The 25,299-nt window shown below is 49.5% G+C and overlaps 1 non-coding gene and 1 pseudogene across 1 annotated transcript; one reads left to right on the top strand and one right to left on the bottom strand.

Moving 5' to 3' along the window:
* The first annotated feature begins 5,924 nt into the window (after positions 1-5,924).
* Positions 5,925-7,112, top strand: LOC143393576 (ras-related protein Rap-2c pseudogene; annotated as a pseudogene).
* Positions 7,113-7,762: 650 nt separating this feature from the next.
* On the bottom strand, positions 7,763-7,834 carry Trnaa-ggc (transfer RNA alanine (anticodon GGC)). Its single transcript has one exon. It is a non-coding gene; the product is annotated as a tRNA-Ala (tRNA).
* Positions 7,835-25,299: the final 17,465 nt, after the last annotated feature.

Genomic DNA, 25,299 nt, shown 5'->3' with positions numbered 1-25,299 from the left:
GTTTCGATCCTCCTGCTGAGTCGCTGGGATTACAGGTGTGTGCCACCTGGCCCTGCTAATGGTGATTTTTTCGAAACACTTTCAAAATACTTAAGGACCTTCACTCTATGGGATCAGTTTTCATCAGCACAGGATTTCTTGGTCTAAATAATACTTTTGACAGTGAGATCCAAACGAATAAAAGGTGATTTTTTTCCTCTTCTCTCTCTCTTAAAAAATCTTTTGTTTTGCATCTACAAATTTGTAGATTTAAGATTTCTTACATAATAATTGGCAACATAGCATCTTTCCCAAAAATATACATTAAAATATATTATAGAAAATTTTAACCCTGTCCATGGATTTTTTTTAAAATTTTTGTTGTAGTTGGATGCAATACCTTTATTTTATTTATTTATTTTTATGTGGTGCTGAGGATTGAACCCAGGGCTTTGCATGTGCTAGGTGAGTGCTCTACCGCTGAGCCACAACCCCAGCCCTCTCTGTGGATTTTTAGATAACTCCTCCTGGCTAATTTTTTAACAAGATGAAAACTGTTTCTTTAAAAAGCAAAGAACTAATCAAAAGAATTCACAGTAATTGAAATTAAACATTTCATCTGGGTTGACCTAAGTTTGTCTAAAACACTTAAATATATCTTTTCCCACTTTTTTTTTTTTTGCAGTAAAATATAGCTATAAGTGCCCCCAAAGACACTAGTCTTCTTTAAGACATCTTTAAACTTTTTTATACCTAGAATATGCAAAACTTACATTCTGCTGAAGGTTAGGTGAACTGCGTTATTTTGAAACACAGGTAGCATAGTCTAGGTTCTCCACTGTGATACCCTTGTGTTAAAAAAATTAACTGAAGGAAAATATTTCTCTAATCTCATGTTGTCTTCATATGTACACAGAAAATTAAAAATTTTAAAATTTATCAACACACATAGCCTGGGAATTTCAATGCTAAAGTAATCTGCTTTGGTGAAAAATATCTTGATTGACTGTCTACACCTATCCAATCAATCCCTACTATGCAATGACTGGATGGTAGTGATTTCCATCTCCACTTACTCGTATGCATGGAGATAGCCCCTAAAAATTGGAGTTTCATCAGCATTTACTAGGTAAGATTCCATTTACAGAGGACCAGGAACAATTGTCTTATTTTAAGAGCAGTGGGATTTACTTATGAATATTTGCGGGTAGAATCTAATTTGTTCTATTTATGGAATCCTAAGCCATTTGGGGGAACTTTGGAAAAAGTATACTGATTAATTTGCATTGAAGCTATCTTCAGAAATAAATCTGCGTGGATATACTCCTCAGCATTCTTTTTTTAACATAAAGGTATCTATGAGGTTTGTTTTTTTAGCTGTAAAGAGGCACATTCCAATCCATTTAATGACATTCACCTCAAATGCTTTTTGAGTTTGGGATTTATATAAGGCAGGAGAACTAAAGCAATCCAGATGAGTGCCCTTTTTCCTGTATCAGTCCTGTGTGGGCAGAATTGGTGACACTATTCAGATGCCCTAGAGGACTCCAACAGGATCCACCAGGCACTTGTGTCTCGTAGAGTTTGGTTTTTACAAAAGGGCTTATTAGAACGGTTGATGTGTTTTGAATAAAAATGCTCTTTCTACCAAGTATAACTTAAGAATAAGTTCCAACTCTGGAAATAGAAATATTTTCAAAAGGGGTATGGATGTTTTCTCTTCAGCAGCTAAGAAAATATATGTGACAAACAACATATTGCAGACTTATACTTACAAGCGCATACACATATATTCTCTCACATATTCCTTCTCAATAACTGATTCTTGCCCCAATTTAGACATTAATTTATCAGAAAAAATGTCAGATGTGGACATAAATCTATCGTTCCAGATTTTGGCCATTTTCAATTTCTCTATGCCTAAGGAAATATAACTCTGGCATGAAGACATTTTCGCAATTGGTGTGTGTGACTGTGGGGAGAAACAGGAAGCCGACAAGGTAATCGACACTGGGTTTGGCCCAGGGCACAAGAAAGGAATGTTGCCTTCACACGTGGCAGGATGCAATCCCCAAGGGCAGCACCCAGCCAGCCACGCGTGGGATTCGCAGGGCGTGGCAGGTCAGAGTGTGCATCAGACAAAGGTGCAGATTAGCCACAGGGGAGCACTTAGAAAAACTTAAAGCATTTCTTTTATGTCTTGGTTCAGGAATAAAAGAATCTTTGGCCACATCTCATTGGTTCTGCTGACTACTATTGTCCTTTTACCATCTCCTTGAGCCTGGTGAAAACTCAGGGTTCCAAATTATGGTCACCTGGACAAAGAAGCACTTACTGGCATGTGTTTCACATAGAAATCCCCAGCCTGTGAGGGGCTGGCGGAGAAGGTCACCTTTGGGGCCTGCCCTGGAGCAGGGCACACACTAAGTGCACAGCTGACTTCAGAGGCCAGTGCTGCCTTCCTGCTGTCCCCACATGTAGGAAGAGATGGACCACAAGATCCCCAGCAGGGGTGCTCCAATCACAAGTACCCATCACAGTTAGGGTGTCCCAACCATGGAAAAACTGTGGGGGAACCAGATTTTGCCTTAATGCTTGGAAATTTTTCTTTAAATTCTGCTTGGTGGATCACAGCCAGAGCCTGGCAAACGTCCCCTTCCTCCCTCCCCCTTCCTCCCCTCCCCCCTCCCTTCCTTCCTTTCTTTTATACCAGGGATGGAACCCAGGGTGCTGAATAACCACTGAGCCATATCCCCAGCCAGTTTTTGTGTTTTATTTTGAGACAGGGTTCTGCTAAATTGCTGAGGCTGGCTTTGAATTCACCATCCTCCTGCCTCAGCTGGGATTACAGGCGGGCACCACCACACCTGGCATGAACATCTTTTTATTCTGCGTCATGGCCCAAATCATGAAGGCATCCGTTGAGGTACAGGCTTTGTTGGGAGACACAGACCTGGTGGCTTCTGGAGGTCCTTCTCCTTGTTGGTGCACAACTTCAGCTCACACTGTGTGAAGAGCAGCGAAGTGTTGAACATGGGCTAAAAGACAAAGCTGAATTACTTATCTATCTTGGCTTGTGAGATAGGAAAGTGCACTCTCTTGGGGCTTGTAGAATTCAGACTCATCTTTAGGACCAATGTTTGCAATTATAGTGTAATCAGACACCCTAAAGCATCAAAGCAGCACATTCATGGAGTCCTGCTTAATTGGCGAGCTACACATTCATCTTAAGTCCTGCTCGGTAGGTGAGCAGGCAGAGCTGGCCTCTGGTGTTGGATGTCAGGACAGTGCAATCTGGAAGCCACCATGGACCTGGAAAAGTGTCCCAGCTGCTCACAGGACCAAACCATGAAACTGCAACTTTTACTCTAAGAAGCTCCATAAACACCCTCACCTTTACTTTCCATGCCTGTTTTCCTTAACATAAATTCCTAAATTCTTAAAAAGCCAAGCATCTTAAGAGTATTGAGTCTAGATGATTCATGCTTACGTACATTGCTGGCTTACACAAGCACTTTTTTCAGACTAAATAAAGCTAAGGGAAAATGCTGTTAAAGACTTATGATACAGGTGTATGCCAAACATCATCTATTAACTAGATGACCTAACCCAGACTCCCTGAAAGACCAGACCCCAGTCCATCAATAGGAGAGCTGAGCTGGCTGGAGGATGTCACTCCCACATACTTCTCATGGCATTGTTTACCATATTTCCTCTAAAAGAAAGAGCCCAAGACCCCAAAGCACAGTTCACTCCTTCTGAGTGTGTGTCCTGCTCTACTGATGCTTTCCTGAAGAAATCTGCTTTCCTTTTTTAAAAAATCCTTTTTAATGCCTCTTTGACACTTCCTGAAATTCCTTCCAGGGTAAGGTGAGATCCCCTTCTCCCTTCTGGGGGACTTCTTGGACCTCTCTCCAGTGACAATGGGCAGCTCTGCTGCTGGGAAGACACATCATCTGGTGCTGGAGGTGACTACTGGGAATTCTGGCTTCTTAAAAGACGTTGCTCTGGGCCTCCCAAGTTCCAGCTCCCAGACCCCTCCCAGGCACAGGCCCCTGGATAATTTATGCCTCAAATGTAGATTCCTTATTATACCACAACATCATACATAGCAATGGACATATTACATGAATTAAAATAGAAAATTTTCATAGCGTTCATTCCTAGAAGGATTTTTTTGAGGGGAGGGGTCTCTTTCAAATTACTTGCCTCCCCCCACAGTCTCTTGCTCTCTGGTCGTTGTTACTTTGTTTCTTTTTTATTTCTTTAAACACATAAGATGTAACTATTTCGAGCCTGATAATACCAGTGCTGCAGTTTTCCAGCTATGCTGTGGCTGCACAGCCCAGTGGTTCTCAGCAATTTTCTTGTGCTCTGTGACATTTTGGGCTGTGGGTTCTCTGTGTTCTTTCAAAGCATTTGTGGGAAGTAGCTGAAACCAAACTTGTGTTTCTCCAGGGAACATTTGCGGTGATTCATTTATCAGATTGAGCCCCAGTTTTGTTACCTGGCAATCTGAGAAAGTCTTTAAGATTACTTTTTTTTTTTTTTTTTTTTAAGAAACCACATTATCTGTAATCGCCAATGTATGACGGATTGATTGTACACCAACACCTTCTCTGCAGTGTTCACAGGAAAGCACATTCTGTGGCTCACCACAAACACCGCTATGCAGGATGTATTCTGGGGGCACTTAAAATTTTGCCCCTGAGCCTCTGTCACCCAGGAGTCAGGACAGTCGCCTCAACCCCTGCTGGGGCCCTTCCTAGACAAGGCTGCACAGGAGGAAGCCAGGGTAGCTTGAGGGATATTCCACACTGGAGAAAGGGCTGTGCAGGCTTAGCCTTTCTCAACTAGGGCACCCTGGGGCTCTTAAGGTCCTAAGGCTGCCGCTTCTGCTCCAGGCCAGGGCAGAGGAGCTTAGGAAGACAATCCTAGCAGTTGGGGCCCTGCCCTCAGGGTGCTAGGAAATCAAGGACTAGTAAGTTATCCAACTGGAGTAGAAGGGACCTAAGGAGGTGGGTGGTGACCACAGCCACTGTTGAACACACTCTTTGCACTTCCAAAAATGACCTGGGTTTGGTCATCCTACTCTTAGGCCCTAGTGAAAATTCTTGATTTTATCAGGAGGGCACAGTGGAAAACCTGAGAGGGTTTAATTGGGGAGGTTGTGATTGACAGTTTATGAAGATCCCAGGTCCCTGTTCAGGGACTTCAAGGGTACAAGGTATTAGGGACCCTCAGTGTGAAGCTCCCTGGCTGGCTCCTCCTTCACCTGCCCTTCAGCCTGGGGTCCTCCCTGCTCGGAGGGCCTCAGCTACAGGCCCAGCCAGGCCTGACCTTGAGCGGCAGCCTGGCTCGGTCCACCAGGCTGCATCTGGAAGGCTGGAGAAATCCCTGAATTTCCTGGGTTGGCCTGGAAGGAATCAGGTTACCTTCTGATCCGCAGACAGAGGGGCTTCCCCAGTAAGCAGAGCAGGGCCAGGGGCTGACTTAGGGGCCCCAGCAGACCTGTGGGCGGCATATGAGGGGAAGGCCGAGAAGGGCCTGACAGCTCCGGGGGGATCTACCCAAGACCGGAGGCTGGGGGAAGAGGGGAGGCCAGGAGAAGGGACTGGTGGGGCTGGCCGCCGCCCGGACGCCGGGCCGGGGCGGAGCGAGACTTGAGAGGAACGCGGGAGGCAAGAGGCGGAGAGCCAGGCCCCCGGTCTCGGTGGCTGGGGTGGGTGGGTGCACCTCGACCCGCAGGGGCAGATCCAGGCCGGGCGGGAGCAGGTCCAGGCGCCAGTGAAGGCGCCCACCCCTGCTGGGCCCCAGAAGAGGTTCGCGGGGCCTCCGGGGGAGCCCTCCAACCCCGCCCCGTGTCCGCCCTCCCCGCCCCCTGCCCGCCCCCAAACCCACCCCGCCCCCTGCCCGCCCTCGCATCCGCGCGCCATTGCCCGCGCCCTAAGGCTGCGCGTCCCCTCGCTCCTGGCCATGGCGGGCCTGGTGCTGCGCCCAGCCAAGGGCTACCGGGTAGTGCTGCTCGGCAGCATGGACGTGGGCAAGACCGCGCTGGCCACACAGTTCGCGTGCGGCCGCTTCCCCGAGCGCTGCGAGTCGTCGGTGGAAGAGCTGTTCAGCAAGGTGATCGAGGTGAACGCGGCGCCCGCGCTTCTGGAGATCGTGGACACCGTGGGCGCGGACCACCTGGTCACCCTCAAGGACCTATACATCAGGAACAGCGACGGCTTCGTGGTGCTCTACAGCGTGTGCAGCGAGGCCTCCTTCGAGGCGGTGCGGCCGCTGCGCGAGCGCATGGGCCGGCTGCGGGGGCCCAAGGCCGTGCCGCTGGTGCTGGTGGGCACCAAGGCCGACCTGGACGCCGAGCGCCAGGTACTGACGGCGCAGGGCCGCGCGCTGGCCCGAGAGTGGCGCTGCCCGTTCCTGGAGGTCACGGCCAAGAGCAAGATGATGGTGGACCGCGTGTTCACGCAGGTGGTGCGCGAGATGGAGGCCCTGGCCCCGCCGGAGGAGGCGCCCCGCGTCCCCGTCAACGCCCATAATACGTGGCCCTCCGAGAGGTTCATCGGCTAGTGTGCCACCGTGATCTACCGTGTCGGTCGCGCTTCGTGACTTCGGAAGCTCAGTGTCGGTGCTCAGTGCCTTTTAAAAGAAAGCTCCCACGCCTGGACAAGTGTGTGCTTCTGCGTACCAGCTCAGACTGCGCTCAGGCCGCCTGCCTGCCCAACCCTGGCCCAAACTGTGCCACTTTGTTTACCTCTGACTGCGCTACAAGAAGAAACCAAAAAAAGCTCATTTCCCCCTGTGTGGAGAAAATACCCTTCTTTTCTTTCGTTGGAATTTGTTATGGACTTGTGTTGTTGTGATTAGCACCCGGTTGATGTTTGCTTTGATTGAGGACGGCCACCTGAACTTTTACATGTGCCGTGGCCGAAGGTTTCCCTCTCCTTCACAGCCTGGAATTGCAGCAGTAAGATTTTCCTCGGCGTTGTTCTAAATATAGTTATGACATACACAGCGTTGGTTTGAAAGGAGATATTGTTGGAGGGGGACAACTGCCCACACAAAGAGCTCAGAGCTGCCTGTTTGTAACTGGCATCTAATCGATTTCTGCCACTGTAAATTGGAAATAAAAAAAAAAAATGGCTTTAGAAGTTGATGGTTTTTAGAGTGTCTGTCTGACTTACCTGTAAATCTGTAATTCCTAAGGTTTTCACACACTGCTTCCAGTTATTCTCCAGGAAACAAGCTGGTGACTAGAGGGAAGGGTGTCCAGCTGGTAGGGAGTGTTTTGGCAGAAGTGCTTTGGGGAGCCAGTGTCGGCCAGGTTGAGATGTTTTGTCTGAATACCTGCTTAGCTGAGCGGTGACAGAGCTCCTGAAACACAAGCAAACCACTAAGGATGTCTTTGTATAGTTTTCACATAATAACAGGAGATTTTTCTATTATTTGATAAATGTTAAAAACTGACCTTTGAAATGAGTACTTTATGTAAATTTGCACAAATTAACAATTTTACCTCCCTAGCTGCAACATATATATATATATTTTTTAACTTAGGAAGCCATCTTGAGCAATCTCCTAAAAAAATAAATAAACAAGGAAGCTCAAAACTATGCCTATGATCTGAAATAATTTGTTAAAGGGAAGTTATTTGTAAAGTAGTTTTGAGGCTCTGTTTATTTGTATGATATGTGATTTGGGGGTGGTACTGGAGATTGAACCTAGGAGTGCTTTACCACTGAGCTACATCCCCAGTTCTTCTTGTTATTTTACTTTTGGGAGGTGCTAGGAATCTAACCCAGGGTTACTTGCATGCCAGGCAAGCACTCTACCACTGAGCCACACCCCCAGCCCTGATATGTGGTATTTTAATAGAAGATAGACTTTTTCTTACTGTAAAGGTTATGTGTCAGAGCTTTAGTGCAGATCCACTCCTGGGAGTGCTGTCCAGGACGGCAGTTCTCCCCCCCCCCTTCCTGAGATGGGGTAGGCAGAAGCTGCTGACCCGCTGCTCCCCTCCTGCACCCTAGATCATGCCTGGCCACCTCCTGGCCGTGCAGTCAATCACCTCTCTGAGGGGTTGTTTCAGAGGAGAGGGAGGGTGAGTCATCAGTGAGGGGAGCACTTTCAGGCCTCAGAGTCACTGCCACTGTCAAAGCTGCCCCTCCTGCTGAGGGGAGGGGTCAGGGAAAGCTGGCAGGGGAGTGGACAGCATTTTGTTCCCAGCCCTGAGAGCTGGCCCCATCCATGACTGGAAGCAGGGTGGCTGAGTGGGTTCCCGCCCTTCACACATACACACACCCCACTTTCTGACTCTTCATCTGCCTGTGCTGAGGCCTTCAGGGAGGGTTTGTGTCCCTGCATCCCAGTTCCCATGGATATAAGGGCTCCATCCAGGGAAATATTCCCAGAGGCCATTTCTGCCTTTGGATCCCTGGGATGACCTCAGACACTCCCACTCCGGATCCAAGTTTCCAAGTTTCCGACTGAGGTCTGTTTCTGGCTGAGCAGTCAACTGGATGAACGAGGGGGCCACGTGGCCAGCTCCTCCACCCTCAGGACTGCGTTGGGAGCAGCTTTCTGGGCGTGCGCACACATGTACAGATCCACATAAAATTAAAGACCTGCAGTCGGGATTTCCCTTCTCCTCCTGTATTTCTAATTTCTAACTTCCTTGTGTCAGGCACCAGTCGCCTCAGTCCCTTCAGAGATGGGCCTAAGTGACTCCAGGGTGAATTTGCCAGGGGCTGCTTCCCTCCTGCAGGCACCCCGGTTGCCCCGGGTGGGGGAGTGCCAGGACCTCCCAGTTCTTGGCGCTGGGGTCCCACAGGGATGTGTCAAGTGGCTGAAGTTCCACTCTGTCCAGGGGCGGGCTGTTCCTCGCCAGGGGCCCAGGCCGCAGGGAGTGGGTTCAGGCCGACAAGATGCTGAGGATTCTTTGGGTGGGTCTAAAACACTTGCTTCCTGCTTCTTCCCAGCACCGTCAGTTGTGTGATCTGCCTCTTCTCTGCTGCTGGAGGTCTCCCTGTCTGTGTGTAGGGCAGGCCCTGAGAGGTCCACAGGGATTCCTGCCTGCTGGTCCCCCCGCCTGTTTAACCCTTTCCCTCGAGAGAGGGCTGGACCTAGTGGCCCTCTTTTAATACATGGGCAAAAAGGTGGGATGTCGCTGACAAGAAGGCCACCCAGCTCAGCGGCTCTGCAGAGGCTCCTGACCCGCTTATGTTTTATACCAGCCACGACGGCGGGACCTGCTTCTGGGCAGTGTGGAAGCTGAAGGCTGAAGTGCCCTGGAGGGACCTTGTTGTCCTGGAGCAACAAAGAAGCTGGGGATGTGTTACTGGAAACTGGAGGGGAAGGGATTCTGTACATGAGGGCAGAAAGCACAGCCCAGCTGCCTCTGGACCTGTGCAAAGTCCCTTGGAGATGGGCGACCCTCTAGGTCTCCCAGCAAGATGCTGAAGGCGCCACTTGGCTCCCTCTCACTGCTTACAGTAAACATGCAAAAGAGAAAGGAACAACAAGGCTGCTAAGTAATATTCCATTGTGTATAAATGCCACATTTTTTTTTATCCATTCATCTATGAAGGGCAATAAAATCATGGCATTTGCAGGTAAATGGATGGAATTAGAGGAGATAATGCTAAGTGAAGTTAGCCAATCCCAAAAAAAACAATGTTTTCTCTGATATAAGGAGGCTGATTCATAGGGAGGAGGAGTGTGGGAGGAATAGATGAACTCTAGATAGGGCAGAGGGGTGGGAGGGGAAGGGAGAGGCATGGGGTTAGAAATGATGGTGGAATGTGATGGACATCATCACCAAAGTTCATGTATGAAGACACAAATTGATGTGAATATATTTGTACACAACCAGAGATATGAAAAATTGTGCTCTATATGTGTAATATGAATTGTAATGCATTCTGCTGTCATATATAAATTTTTAAAAATTAATAATAAAAAAAGAAGGTTGCTGAAAAGGGACCAGTACTTGGTGGGAATTTCTCAGTGTCTCCATATGATGAAAGACTCTACATTTAAAAAGTGGCTTCCCAACAAATTCTGAACCCAGGAGAATTGGCCCACTGTGTAGCTAGGGGTATGACTGTAAAACCTCCTGTTGAGACATCAGAAAGATCAAAAGTGATGCCCACAGTAATCCTCAGTCACACCAAAGTTCCTCTAAAAAGACGGTGTGCCCCAATCAGCAGGGCCAGCAGGAGCCCAAGGTAGAGAAGGACTTATCCCAAAGGCTTCCTGTGTTTCTTTTCTCTAATGCTCAATGGAAATCACAGGGAGGCCACAGACTTTGCCCCCAGGACTGGGGTTTGAACCCAGTCTCTCTAATGCTGAGTCCGGTTCAAACTTGCAGTCCTACCACCTCAGCCATTTGGAGGCTGGGATTACAGTGGTGGGTCACCATGGTCTGGCCCACAGAGGTTTTGAAAGAATTATATCAGCACAGATACCACCAGTGTGGACTTAAAAAGCAAAGCAGGGGATTGGGGCTGGGGCTCAGCAGTAGCACACTTGCCTGGCATGTGTAAGGCACTGGGTTCAATTCTCAGCACCACCTATAAGTAAATAAAATAAAGGTCTATCAACAACTTTAAAAATATACACTTAAAAAAAAAAAAAAAGCAGGGCAGGGCAGTACAAAATGAAAGGAGATGTTGGAAGGAAGTAGCCTGAGAAACTGTGAGATCACAAAGTGTGCTCTCTTCCATAAAAAAATAAACAGAATTTTTTTAAAAAAGAGATTCGGGGGCCAGGTACGGTGATGTACATCTGTGATCCAGTGGACACAGATTCCAGGCCAGTCTCAGCAACTTAGTGAGACCCTGTCTCAAAAAAAAAAAAAAAAAAAAAAAAAAGAATTCAGGGAACAGAGCCAAGAGCTCAGAGGGTGGGACCCAAGCCATGGAGAGTCAGTCGCAGACCTGAAGACCTGTCAAAGAATTGCCAGTATTTGCCCAGCTGGCTTTCAGAGTTGGCGAGGACCTGAGCTCCTCTACCAGTCGCATGGTACAGGATAGCTGCAGAGCCGGCGGGAGGCAGAGGGAGGAAAGCCGCCTCTTGGAGTCGTGGGTGTGCCGGCCTCGAGAAGCCACACTGGAGGAGCTGTATAGACAGGACTTGATTTAGATGACAAGATTGTCAACTGAAAGCTGATGGCACCTGGGAGGTGAGATCAATCCATTTGGTAACGTTAGAGCAGCGTTCCGTATACTCAGCACGTTGCGTTCCTGAGGTTAACTTCAATAGACTATTATTTAAAAAAAAAAAAATTTTTTCTAGTAGTGGATGGACACAATAGCTTTACTTATTTTTATATGGTGCTGAGGATCGAACCCACGTGCAAGGCAGGCGCTCTACCACTGAGCTACAGCCCCAGCCCTCAATTGGTTGTTATTTGAAAAAAACCTTTATATAGTGATGACTTGGCTTTGCTAAGACGTGGTTTATAGTTTTCCATCTGTGTCCATCAATGAGATGTGCTTGTGATTTTTTTCTTTGTTTGTGTTCGTCATCAACATTAAACCACATACCCACACACACAACACGTAGGCACAATCTAATAGTCTTTTTCTTTTCTCTGGTAGGTTCTGTTAAAGATGTGAAATGATCTACTCTTCCAATATTTTGTACAAATTACTTTCAAATGCATCATTTGGAGAAAATTTAATATTTCTTTAATTGTTAGAAGTTTTGGGGTTTTTGTTTTGTTGTGGTGCCACAGATTGTATGTGCGAGGAAAATGCACTGCCACTGAGCTATATCTTCAACCCATAATTGTCATAGGTTTTAAATTCTCTTCTCAGTTTCCTAATTTATATTTTCTAGGAAACTACCTATCCAATGTCCTTTCAAATGTATTGAACAAAACATTCGTATCAACCTCTTACTACATTTTTAATAATTGTAGACCCTCTGAATAGGTTTCTAGTTTTTTCCCAATATTGTTTATTTTTACCCTTTAGCTCTTTCTTTTTCTCTGTCTCTTTAACCTAAAATTCATAGAAGAAAAGGCTGCTAAGTTCTCAGGAGGACACTCTGGGTTTAGCATGCAGGATATTTATTAGAGCTGTTTAGCCAGGCATGCTGGCTCCTTTCAGCAGCTCGGGAGGCTGAGGCAGGAGGTTTACAAGTTTGAGACCAGCCTCAGCAACTTAGGGAGACACTAAGCAACTTAGTGAGACCCTGTATCAAAACGAAAAATAAAAAAGGGCTGGGGATGTGGTACCCCTGGGTTCAATCCCTGTTGAGAGAGAGAGAGAGAGAGAGAGAGAGAGAGAGAGAGAGAGAGAGAGAGTTTAGAGGAAATCAGGCACAGGTGCAAATGGCAAACACCTCCCTCCACAGGAGGCTGAGGCAGGAAGATCACAAGTTTGAGGCCAGCCTGGGCACTGTCTCACAATAAAATTTTTAAAAGACTGGGATGTGGCCAGTGGTAGAGCGCTGGCTTAGCACGAGTACCATGAAGAAGAAGGAAAAAAGGCAGAAGCAGAACATTGGGGGAAGCGCCTGTGGATGGAAGGGGGGCAGGAGGGCAAAGGGGAGGCTGAGTTGTAGGGCACCCTGTTGACAGCCTCAGCCAGCCCCCTGGAGAGGGACCCTGGAACTAGGATGGCCCTTCAGAGCTGTCCTGAGCTAGGTCAACATGGCCAGGACCAGCAGGATGTGATGGGCCCAGGGAAGGGGTGTGGTGCTGCGCTGAGCGGCCCTGAGGTCTGACCGCTGGGGTCTGCCCACCAGGGGCCTCCAGCAGTGCAGCCATGAGCGTGTGAGGGATACTCTAGGCAGTCCATCACAGCTGAGTAGGACCGCAGTGCTGTGCTGTGCCCTCCTGGGCCAGCTGTTGTCCATCCTCATCAGCTGACCAAAGGCTCTCTGGGGGCTTGAACTGGGGCAGAAGCAGGAGACACAGCCACCAACACACCATGGCCTATTCATCAGCCAAGGCTCCTCCTGTCACCGTCCAGCGCTGGGGACACGTCTTCCCACGTGTGTGGCCAGGTAGGGTGGGCTCACCTGCCTCACAGGCGCACACACGTCTGCCTGCCAGGCAGAGAGCAGTGGCTGGCATCAGGGAGCTGGCCGGGCTCCCCCTGGTGTTCTGGTGAGCACAGAAAGTGGCAAGGAACACTGACATCACCCGAGGCCACTCGACTGACAGGAAAAGGCAAGCAGGAGCCCCTGTCCTGTCCAGACACCGCAGGTAGGAATACATCCACTCCACGGAAACCACCACACCCAGCCAACTCGTGTCTTTGCAGTCCCAGCCTCACCTCCTCCGTCCTCCTTCTAGGCAAGATCCTTAGGGCACTCAGGAGTGCAGCTGCCCCTGCAGAGCACTCGATTCCTTCCACTCCCACCCAAACCTGTCCAAGAATGGACACAGGAACAGAGAAGCGAGGCCCTCGACACGGTCCTGCGAGATCGGGCGCCTGGTGGTCAGGCACACCCAGAGTGGGTGCATTCACATCTGCCCCCTAGAGCCACAGGACCCTCCCTGGTTCCTCATTGGCTGAGTCGTGTGGGGTGCACTGCCTTCCAGAACATCACCTAGGTTTACTGTCTCCTCCTGGGTTGTTTAAAGAAATGCACCTCCAGTTGTCACCACCTCCCTTTGTTCTCCTGTGGCAGGAAAGTCTTCTTGGAATGAGTGCCTTTGGGGTGAGGCAGGCCCCTTCCCCTCCCCTCCTGTTGGTCAGAGCCTGTGGGTTTTCACGTTTTGATGTTAACTGCGTGTACATTTCCATTCTGCTTATTCCCCTCCTGCTGCCTTTCTAACATCCCAGTTTTGTATTTAAGGCTAAAAAACATTCTGAAAATGAACCACTGACCTTCCTCTCCTCACATCCAGCCCTTCTAACACCCTCTCTGGAGCCCTGTGGCCCCGCGCTGTGCGCTCTCCCTCACTGCAGCGGGCTGTGGTGTAGAGAGAGTCGCTGTCCATGGACAGGTGTGTCCCTGGAGTCCTCAGCTGGGGTGTTCACTTGGCACAGGCAGCTTCATGGTGCTGAGGTCACACTACTTCTGGTGACAATTGCGTGGCAGTCAAGGTGCTGGCAGCAGAACCCTCCCTAGGTAATTTAGCAGGTGCTGATTTAATAGCCATAACCAAATGTTTAGGAAAATAAGCAGTACTGGAGGGACTGGAGAAGGTCTGGGCGTGGCCTCTGAGGATGCTGCAGAATAATAAAGCCTTGCCCGTGGTGGGTGGGGACGTGCCTCCAGGGCTGCCACCAGAGCCACGGTGTCCAAGTGTCGGGGAGAAGCAGAGCTGTGCTCCCAAGTCTGCCTCCTGCACCTGGGGACTGGGAGGAGTCCTTGGCACATTGCTCAGAGGGTCCTCAACTTTCATGACCCTGCCTTTTGCAGAAAAGAGCAAAGAGCTACAGAGGCATGGCCTCCAAGCACCTGCAGAAGAGAGGGCAGGCGACAGATTCCAAGCCAGACCCAGGCACAGGGAGCAAGGGCAGACGGCTGGCAGCTCTTCCCCAAGGCAGCCTTGAGCAGATGTGCTGCCCGCCTCAAGATTCTTCTCTTCCTTTCTTTTTTTCTAGAAAAACAAACCTCTGCATTCAACCCCACAGATGTACACTGTGTGACCGGCAGGAGGAGCAGGGAGCCTCGCAGAGCTGGAGGAGACTGTCTTCTACTCAACCCCGGGTGGAGGCTCTGCCCCTGTGGGGCCACTTCCAGGGCCACCTCTGAGACTCTGACGTCAGAGACTGAAGGCTGATGCCCAGGCTCAGGGTGCCCTGCAAACATGCACCTGTGGAGGGGTATCTTGGGTGGGCATTATGGGGCTTCGGGTGATATGGGGCAGATGGTCCTGACTGCACTGAGAGCCAAGAGGGGCAGGAGCCCCTGGGGAAATTGGGTGCTGGGGAAGGTGCAGGGCAGTTTCAGGACAACGGGGCAAATAAAGAGCTCCTGGGCAGAGACCTCTGGGCTCAGCCTCTCTAGCCGCTGCATCCTGACACCCTGGTACTCTGCATGGTGTGATGTCACTCTTGCTTCACTGTCCTATGGCCAGGAGTGACCCATGGTTGTCTGTGGGCTGCAAATACAGCATGTGCCAGGTGGTGGGCTTTCTCAGGTTCAGAGAGGCTGGTGTCCTGGGACCTAGGGTGGCTGTGGTATGGCACCAGCTAGCCAGGAGCCCCAGGACACTGTCCAGTGCCCTATCAGAGAGTGGCGGGGCGTCAACTTGGGGGCAAAGCCTCACCCTTGAGGCTGGGAGGTGTCCCTGACTCCCCAAGGGCAGCAGGCCGCCTGGGGAAGGAGAGCTGCAGGACACGGGGCCAAGGGCTTTTCTGTCCACTTCTGACCCAGGGAGGTCCTCACACCGGGGAGGGGATGCCACCAGGGGGTGAGGGGCTCTCTGGGGGCCCACCAGAGAGGGAGGAGAGGGTTGAGCCCACGCTGCTGCTGTGGAGGAGAGCTGGGCCTCGGCTTCTGCCTGGGCGTCGGAGGGGTAGGAAGATGGAACTGTCACATTCTTAGTGTCACATCGACATCAGCAAAGCTTTCCGTGATGTGGTCCTTCAGTGGGGACAGGTCAGAACGAGGATGAGGCTTTGGGGGCTCATTTCACCTTGGAGCATGTTCAGATGCCTAGGACTGGTGGAGGGGGAATCAGTACAGAATCCAGCTCATTTTAAAAATGAGCTAAAAGGAAATCCTCCCTAGAGTTACAGAGAGAAGTCTTTCAGGAGGTGTTCTCGTAGGCCCCTCTGGAAACAGGCTGTGAGAAGCGTGCATCCTTCAGAAGTCATCCTTCTGCTTTAATGCTGGTGTTATTTTAAAATATCCAAGAACTCAGACAAAGCAGGTGGATGGGTAAACACTGGGGGCCTCAGAAGGCCTTTAAAATGCACTTGCAGGGGCCAGGGTGTGGCCCAGTGGTGAGCGCTGGTGTAGCAGGAGTGAGGCACTGGGTTCCATCCTCAGCACCACACAAAAAATAAATAAATCTGGCCAGGCAGTAGTGGCACACGCCTGTAATCCCAGCAGTTTGGGAGGCGGAGACAGGAGAATCGCAAGTTCAAAGCCAGCCTCAGCAATTGGGAGGCGCTAAGCCACTCAGTGAGACCCTGTCTCTAAATAAAATACAAAATAGGGCTGGGGATGTGGCTCAGTGGTCAAAGGTTCCTGAGTTCAATCCCTGGAACCAAAAAAAAAAAAAAATATCAATCAATCTATCTATCTATTTTAAAAGAATTTTAAAATATATTCATTTTTTTAAAAAATGTATTTGCAAAATCAAAAACCCTAACACACCACACACACACACACACACACACACACACACACACACACACAATCAATAAATTGACAAAGGAACTGAACAGACACTTCACAGGAAAAAAAAATACAAATGGTCAGCAAATATATAAAAATATTTTCAACATCTATAGCAATTAGAGAAATGCAAATTAAAACAACATTGAGATTTCATCTCTCTCCAGCCGGAATGGTAATTATCAAGAATACAGATAACAATAAATGTTGGTGAGGATGTAGTGGAAAAGGTACACTTATACATTGCTGGTGGGACTGAAAATTGGTATAATAATTTTGGAAAGCAGTATGGAGATTCCTCAGAAAACTTGGAAAGGAACCACCATTTTACCCAATAATCCCATTACTTGGCATATATCCAAAGGATTTAAACCAGCATACTATAGTGATGCAATCACATCAATGTTTATAGCAGCTCAATTCACAATAGCCAAGTTATGGAACCTAGGTGCCCTTCAACAGATGAATGGACAAAGAAAATTTGGTATTTATACACAATCTAATATTACTCAGCCATAAAGAAGAATGAAACTACAGCTTTTGCCAGTAAGTGGATGTAACTGGAAACTATCCTGCTACGTGAAATAAGCCAATCCTAAAAAAAAAACCAAAAGCCAAATGTTCTCTCTCATATGTGGATGCTAACACACTCAGAGGGGTAGGAGGGAAGAATAGAAGTTCACTGGATTAGAAAGAGGGGAATGAAGGGAAAGGAGAGGAGACGGGAATAGGAAAGACAGTGGAATAATCAGATATAACTTTCCTGTGTTTGTATATGAATACACAACAGTGAAACTCCACATCATGTACAAACACAAGAATGGGAAGTTATACTCCATGGATGTATGGATATGTCAAAATACACTGCACTGTCATGTATATCTAAAAACAACAAATTTTTAAAAAAGGAAGAAAAAAAAAATTCACTTGTCACAGTAGGTCCTGTCTTCCTCCCCAGGCTGACATTGCCCCTACTCTGAACTGACTTTTGAGAAAGACGATAAAGAGCAATTATCCCAATGAGAGAAGACTATAGTTAACACTTCCGAATAAAATTCACAAGACAAATGGAAAATCGTTTTGCTTGCACTGAATGTACCGATGCAGATGTCAAAAAAAACCTAAAAGTCAAAAAGCAGCAGATCCGAGCCTGGATCTGGAGCACGGGTCACCCAGGGCTGGCGCCCCCTGGCTTTCCCAAGTGTCCTCTCCAAGCCGAAGGTGCCCCAGCGCAGGTCAGGGCTGCAGATACACTTTACCATGTGTGAACCCTCTTAGAATTACGAGGCTGCTCTTCAGCTAACTGGTCTGTAAAAACATTAGGTGCAAGGGTCACAACCTGTTGGGGGCCACGTCCCATCTGTGCAGGGAGAGGGGGCTTCCTGTGTTGGAACCCCAGAGCATCAATGTGCCGCTGGGAGGAGTCCAGTTGCCGCTGGATGGAGGCTCCCTTTCCTTTTTCACTTCCTTTAAAAGACACTAACTAGGAAATTTTAAGCTCAAGTGCTTCATCATTGTGAAGTATGAACATGGTTAAAAAACCAACAAAATATCACTGGAAGAACCACCTCGGGCTGGGATTATGGCTCAGTGGCAGAGCGCTTGCCTGGCATGTATGAGGCACTGGGTTCGATCCTTGGCACCACATAAAAATAAATAAAATAAATGTATTGTGTCCATCTACAACTAAAAATATTTTTAAAAAAACTACCTCTTGCCTTTAGGCCATTATTAGGAACTTTAGAGATAAAAGGCCAATTGATAAGAACAGATTTAGTACCCACTAAAGCATGGGTGAGCAGGCTATTCTCTGTCCACACATCTTGGAGGTCAGCTCCCTGTTCACACCAAGGCCCCATCAAAAGGGACACTCAAATGCTGGCACAGGACCACACAGCAACTTCCACCTGGGCCTCAGGTGACAGCTGAGTCTCTGCCTCCTGCCATGCCTGCGCATGCACCTGGTCCACCTGTGCCTTGCTCTCAGTTGTGACCAGGGCTCTTCCCCAGGACATCAAGAATGAGAAGACAATGAAGCTATTCCCAGAGAAACAAACATCAAGAGTTTTAGTAACAGGTAAGAGTCTATGACTAGAGGATGCACTTCAGGAAACAGGACGAGAACCCAGAAAGAAGTTTTGAGAAACAAGAATGGTGAAAACAGAGGTGGAAAGGACACGGTCACTCCACCCGAGCCTGGATGGACCTGTTGCTTTGTAGTTAAGAAAAGGAAAAGAGCCAGACTCTCCCCAGCGCCCAGAGCGCCTGGGACGACTCTCCCCAGCCTGGTGGGAAGCAGGTGCTGGTGGGGGTGCAGCAGATGACAGAAGGACTCCCTCCAGAGGACAACCGAAGTGCTGCAGGTAAGGTAGACAGGAAACAACCAGGGCAATATCAGGACAGGGTGGGCGGATCTGGAAGAGGGAGCCTGGCACTGAGGACAGTTTTCTCCTGGGGAGGAACCCAGGACAGATGGAGAGCTGAGCTGCACCTTCCAAAACCCCGACTCTGCGGTGAGAAGCCCGGCCTGTGAGAGCCTGCAGACGTGCCCAGCGGCTCCTGCACACACCGCTGTCCCCTGGGAGCTGGGGACCTTTCCTGCCTTTTTGTCTGATGCAGCTGAGACGTCCTGGGACCAAAGTGGGACTTGGGATGTCGTGTCAGTCCAGGCTGAAGCTGCGAGAGGACCAGCGGCCTCCTCAACCGTCCTCCTGGGTTGTGCCACCACATGAGCAAGTGACCACCAGCCCTCACAGCCAGCAGAGGGGGTCTGGCTGTGGGAGGGAACGCTGGGACAGTCCACCGCCAGCTGAGCCCCTGCTGAGCAGTGCTGCAGGCGTGGACAACCCCAAGCTGCGTCCCCCAGAACAGTCACCAGCGCTAACATGCAGGGTCAAAACAAATAGTTAATCGTTTAAAGTTAAGCTCAAGATCCTGGGGGTGGGAAGTAGGATCAGACCAGCGCCCTTAGCCCACCTGGGTGGGTACCCAGGTCAATCCAAGGGGGCTTCAGGCTGGGGTCTCCAAGGTTGCTCCTGCAGTAGAGGGTCAATTGGGAGTAAAGCAGTCTTCAGAGAGACCAACGCCCCATTTTTAGAAAGAATTTTCAGGAAAGTCTCCAGCTCTGAAATTAGATGTTTTTATTGTGTTTATGTGTTTTATTGTTTTTATGTGGTTTTATTGATGGTGCTGCCAGACAACTGGAAGAACCACGGATTTTTCTGGAGGATGAAAATAACCTAAGCTTCAGGTTCTTTCTGCAAAGGATTTATCCATGATGTAAAGGAAGAGAAACAGGCCACAGGGAAAAGTGACCAGACGGAAGCAGGAGCAGCCCCGCAGAGTCCGAGGTGGTGGCTTATCAGACACAAACTTGAAAACTGCTAAGATTGTCCTACCCCCGGGGACCCAGGCTAGAAAGTTCCAACAGAGGTTGAAAAAGCACAAGAAAGCACATGGAATAAATAAAAAGTAATCAAATAGGAATCCTAGAACTGAGAAGTGTAATAACTTACACTAATTGACAAGTTAACTATGGGTCAGACACAGGTGAAGAGAACATTAACAAACCCAGAAGGACCAGAATAAATTATTCAGAATAGACCAAAAAGTAACAAATAGAGAGGAAGGTGAGAGGCAGGGCCCCAAGGAAGTCGCAAGGGCTGAGTCCTGGGAAGAAAGGGGAAGTGGACCAGTGCCCTTCAGGAGCCATGGCTGAAGCTGTTGTAAATGGAGCAACGACAACAGATACAAGAGACAGAGGCCGCAGATAAATAAAAAGAAGTCTGCCCCAGGGATATCTCAGTGCAGTTCTAGAACGCCCCCAACACCCGGGGCCAAAGGGAGAAAGAGGGAGCCCGAGGTGACTGATGATGAAAGTTTTAACAAGAACAATGAAGTTCAGAGGTCATGGGAAGGACAACTTCAACGCTCGGAAAGAACCTTCGCAACCGGATTATCAAATCATCTTTCAAGAATGAAGACTAAAAAAGACATTTTCAGCAGGAAAGAGGTTGTCACCAGCATTCACACTGAAGCAAGCTCTAAAGGGTGAGCTTCAAACAAATGGAAAGGGACACGAGAAGAAATTGGAAACAGCGCATGACTCAGGGGCAGAGCTCAGAGAAGGTGGCCGGCCGGGCTGGTGATGGCACTGGTGGGTGGGGTTCAAAACAAGATGGAAATCAAACACAATAACACCATCAAGTCCCTTATGTTCAGGAAGCTAAAAAGGTCTTGAGTAACTTTGAACTTTGGTAAGTTAATTGTGAATATTTGAGATTTTAGGCGGAGGCAGGAGAATCCCAAGTTCAAGGCTAGCCTCAGCAACTTAGTGAGACCCTGTCTCAAAATTTAAAAATTTAAAAACATTTGAGGATTTAGTTCAGTGGTAGAGCATCACAATTCAATTCCCAGGACCAGAAAATAAATAAATATAATAAAATAAAGTAAAACAAAGTTTTAGTGTAACCATTACAGAACTAAATACTTTAAATAGAATGAATAGAAGAAACAAAAAGGAAAAAAATATCTACCAGAAAGATGAGAAAAAGAAAATAGGGGCTGGGCCACAGCTCAGGGGTGGTGCGCCTGCCTTGTACATGTGAGGCCCTGGATTCAATTCTCAGCACCACATAAAAATACAGATACTGTGTCCATCTACCACTAATAAGAATAAGAAGAAATAAAAGAATAATAGGAAAAAGAGAAACCAAAAGAGTTACGTTGAAACTATTATATTTTAAAGACATTAACTAAAAATGCAATTAAATTTCCAACTTACAAAACAAGAATTGTCAGGACAGATTTTTTTAAAAATCAAAACTACTGTTGTTAACATATTTAAAATAAAAGACATGTAAGGGTTAAAAGCAAGAAAACAGGTTTGTGTGCAATGGGCATAACTAACCAGCCCAGTGTGACTCTGTCACTGGGTAACAGTGCACTCTGAGGCCGTCCAGAGGGCTGAGGGAAGCGGCCCCACCTGTACCTGAGACTGGCTGAACACCTCACCCAACCACATGAGGGCCACTGGCCTGTGCCCATACCCTTTCCTAGGTCATCCTTCATCTTATCGACTGGGAGGTCAGGTGTGAGTGGTCAGCTCTGTGGGAGAGGACCCTCAGCTTCAGACACACTGACCATCACGTTCAGAGGCAACAGGAACTGACAGGTGTCGGTTTGCCCTCCTGGTTCCCAGCTCCTGCTCAGGGTTGTGGCTGCTCTTGAAGGACCCTTCCTGACCACTGTCCTGTGGACACGGAGCTCCAACATCTGACCTGGGGACTTCAAGTGACCCATGAGCACCATCTCCCTATGTTCTGCTCAGAAGAGGACCTGGAAAGGGCGGTCCTGGCCTCCAGGGAGCCCCCTGGACTGAGCAGAGCCCCTCCTGCTTCTCCCTGAAGCCCTCCCTGTCCCCCCTGGTGGCTGCCTCAGGAGTGGGCGTTCCCTCCACTCAGGCGAGGACATGGGCAGCCCTGAAGCTGTAGCCACATGAGCGACCTGTTCAAAGCCAAGGCCGGGAGGCCCTGGGAGGCTTTTCCTGCCCTGCCCTGTTCTGGGAAAACCCAGCTGCAGAGGGCCAGGGGACCAGAGGCAGGACTCTGGCTCCCATTCTCCTTTGTCCCCACTGGTCCCAGAGTCCCACGGGGGCCACACAGGAGGAGGGGGCAGGAGAGGGGTCGGCCTGGGATAGTCCCTGACAGCCTGGGGGACTGCGTCTTAACCCTCCCAGCTTTGGGCAGGGCCACCTCGGTGGGTTTTGGTTTGCGCGACCCTGGTGACGGAAGGTGCTGGGCAGGTGCACAGGAGAGGGGTGAGCACTTGGTGCTGTGCTGCACAGGCCTTGGTGCCTCTTCTGTGCAGGCTCAGCTGTCCCAGGGGCTCCTGGGTCCTGCTGTGGCTGTGTGCAGTTTGGAAGTCAGCCCTGGGTTTCAGGAGATGTGTGCAGAGTTGGGAGGGAGGCCTCCCTCTGTGGCTCGCTCCATTTCAGAATCTCCCCTCCATAAGTAGCTCCTGGGGCCACCTCTGACCTCTGGCTCCTCAATGTGGCTGGACCTGGCCTCCTGATGGAACTGTCTCCTCTAACATAGTGATGCCTTTTGGAGTGTCCTCGGGAAAAGCTGATTGTGGCTCACCTTTGTCTGCTCCCCTCAGGATGGTGTCCCCGTGGGTATCTGCAGCTATTGGCTGAGCTCCAGGGCCTCCAAACAGTTGTTCATTTTTGTCCAGAGTTTACAGGTGTTCTCTCTCAGAGTCTGTTTCTGAGATCTTCCAGTTTGTTCCGCCTGCTTTTGCTTTTTTTCTCAGGCACAGCCTGGAAGACAGCTTGACTTTGTATAAAGCATGTTGTTTATCTTGTGTAAGCATCGCAGTCACATTTTTTCATGCTTTCAAAATTTATCTTAGAAGATGACAGAACATCCTTTGAGGTTTGGAACCCATGTCCACTCTTTCATATATGCAGAGGCAGGAGTGTGGTGCCGGTTCGTGGTGTAGGGTTTTATATTCCTAAGTGGGCCAGGCATCTAAGGAGCAGTCTTAAAGGTGGGCCCCTCCCCCACCATCCACAGTCCCAGCTCCATGTCACCTGGCAGAGGCCAGCTTCCCCTGACTCCAAAACAGGGAGCAGAGGAGACAGCCTGGTGTCCACACTCCCCAGCAGGCCCTACATCCCACGCAAGGCTGCTCTGCTCCAGCCTGAAGCCTCCCTTGGGAGGCAGGAGGTGCAGGCTCACCTGGGTTCCAGCAGGGCTGTGTCTGTGGCACGTTTGTACCTGGTGAGACAGAGTTTGTGGCCTGCCTGAAGGAAAACTCAGGGCAGCACGTGTCCTTCAGGAATCCTGGGCCCCTGTGGGGAGGAAGCCTTCCCCCACCCAACTCGCCCCTAGAAATGCCCTGCTGCAGCCCCGGGCCCTCTAGGGCCCACCATTGACCTCAACTTAGGCACAGCTGGGGCCTCTGGCCACACTCAGGCTGGCTCCCCAGGGCTCTAGCGCCCCCACCTGCTCCTCCTCTGCTGGGTAGCCCCCTCAGGTGAACTCAGGGCAGCGCCTGCTTCATGGAGTGCTCTGAAAGGGCTCTAGAATCAGAGGGGCTGACCATCAGAGCCCAGACTCCTGGTCACAGGGGCCACTGCCTGGCAGGGAGAGCCAAGTGGGGAGGTTTGATGCAAGGACCTCGTTCTGGACCATAAGTCTGCCCCCAGCAGGGCAGGCCGGACCTGAACCTCACTGGTGCTGGACACAAGGATCTTTTGACCCAACAGGCAGGAAGGGAATCGACTCAGGCAAGAACACACAGGCAAGACTTTTGCTGGGACTTCCAATGAGGAAGAAGACACGGCTCTGACAGGAAGTCAGACTAGCCCCAAATGAAAGAAGGCTGCTGGTTCCGCTGGACATTGCAGGGCAGGCGGAGAAACTGGCCTCGGAGTGCTCAACTCCAGCCCTCGACCAGCCCTCCAGATACCATGAGCGAGCATTCAAGAGCATTCACAGAGACCCGAGCGCCACAGGCTGACCTTGGTTGAGGTGGCATACACGGAGCCTCCTGGGGTCAGCTGTCAAGCCTCGAGCCAAGGCCATAAGTACATCTGTCCTTTGTCCCTAAGATGGTCCCTGGCTCACCATCAGGCAGAAAGAAGGGCTGAGCTGGGAGTGGCCCTGCACACAGGACTGCCTTTTGACATTAGTGCCTTTGAAAACGCAGGTTTTCATTTTACTGTTATCTTACCTCCCCGCACTTTGGGGAAAGAGACAGGAGCAGCCCCTCCCCTGTACACTGGACTGATCGTCCCTCTGAGCACAGTGACTCTCCTGTGGGACATGAGGCACCAGGTGCCTCTGAGAGGAGACAGTGAGACAAAACAAGTCTCCCGACCACCTCCGTCCAAGCATAGACACAAACCTGTCACAGGGCCAGTCTTAAAATGCCCGGTAGCCCTGACTTGGCTGAAATTCATGGAGGCTACTACTTCACCTACTGCAGCATCATCCTCATGTGAGTCTGCCCTCCTGCAGGTGAGATGTATTGAGATACCCAATCACAAGATCATCCACTTCTTTCATATACATATTTTTAGTTGTAGATGGACACAATACCTTTATTTTTGTGTGGTGCTGAGATCGAACCCAGGGCCTCATACATGCGAGGCAAGAGCTCTACCACTGAGCCAAAATCCCAGCCCTGAATTGTATATTTTATAAAAGTGACTTCAGTCTCCATGAAGCTGTTTTTTAAAAAGGGACAAGGATTCCCAGACTTGACCCTTGTAAGGTGTCACCTCTGGGAGTCTGGGGCAGGACAGGCTCTACCAGGTATGCAACTACCTGTGTTGAAAACTGTTTCCAAATGAAAAGGTGTCATAATGGATTAGCTAACGACAGATTCCAGTGTTGAATGACCCCTGTTAGGAACAGAGAATCCACTTAAAGCATTCCAAAGTGACTCTGGCCGCCTCTCCCATACATCCTCAGGCCGGTGCTCAGGGCACCCTGGACTTCCTTCCCAGGTGGAGTCCCCACTACCCCCAGAGCCTGCCTGGGGAGGACTCTGCACCTTCCAGATGTCTGAGTTTGCTGGTTGATCCAACTCCCTTCTGCCCCCAACTTCAGCAGCTTTTTAGGGGTAGCCAAGGAAATGGAGCATGGTGTTGCCGACTCAGGGGTTTTCCATGAAAGAGGCACAGTTTATGCCTGGGCCACTGCTTGCTTGGGTACCATAATGTCACAGATATTGGTGGGTCAGGGATCTGATAAGGGACAGAAAGTGTTGTGATCAAAGCAAGGCAGCCTCCAATAGCATTTAGCTATTTGGCAGGTGAAGTCTCCCTGTCCCCTTCCATTAGACAGCTCCTGTTGGCCACAGTTGATTATGTTAAGATTTGAAGATAGGACCTGAACCCAGGGAACCTCTGTGATGTTGCCAGCCTGGGTCCCCAGGCACCTTTCTCCCACCCCTAGGCTGCAGTACCCAACACAGCATCCATGAGCCACGTGG

Source organism: Callospermophilus lateralis, chromosome 3, assembly GCF_048772815.1.
Source record: "Callospermophilus lateralis isolate mCalLat2 chromosome 3, mCalLat2.hap1, whole genome shotgun sequence".
NCBI lineage: Eukaryota > Metazoa > Chordata > Mammalia > Rodentia > Sciuridae > Callospermophilus > Callospermophilus lateralis.
The sequence above is the reverse complement of the archived record's forward strand: the minus strand, read 5'-3'. Positions and strand labels throughout refer to the sequence as shown.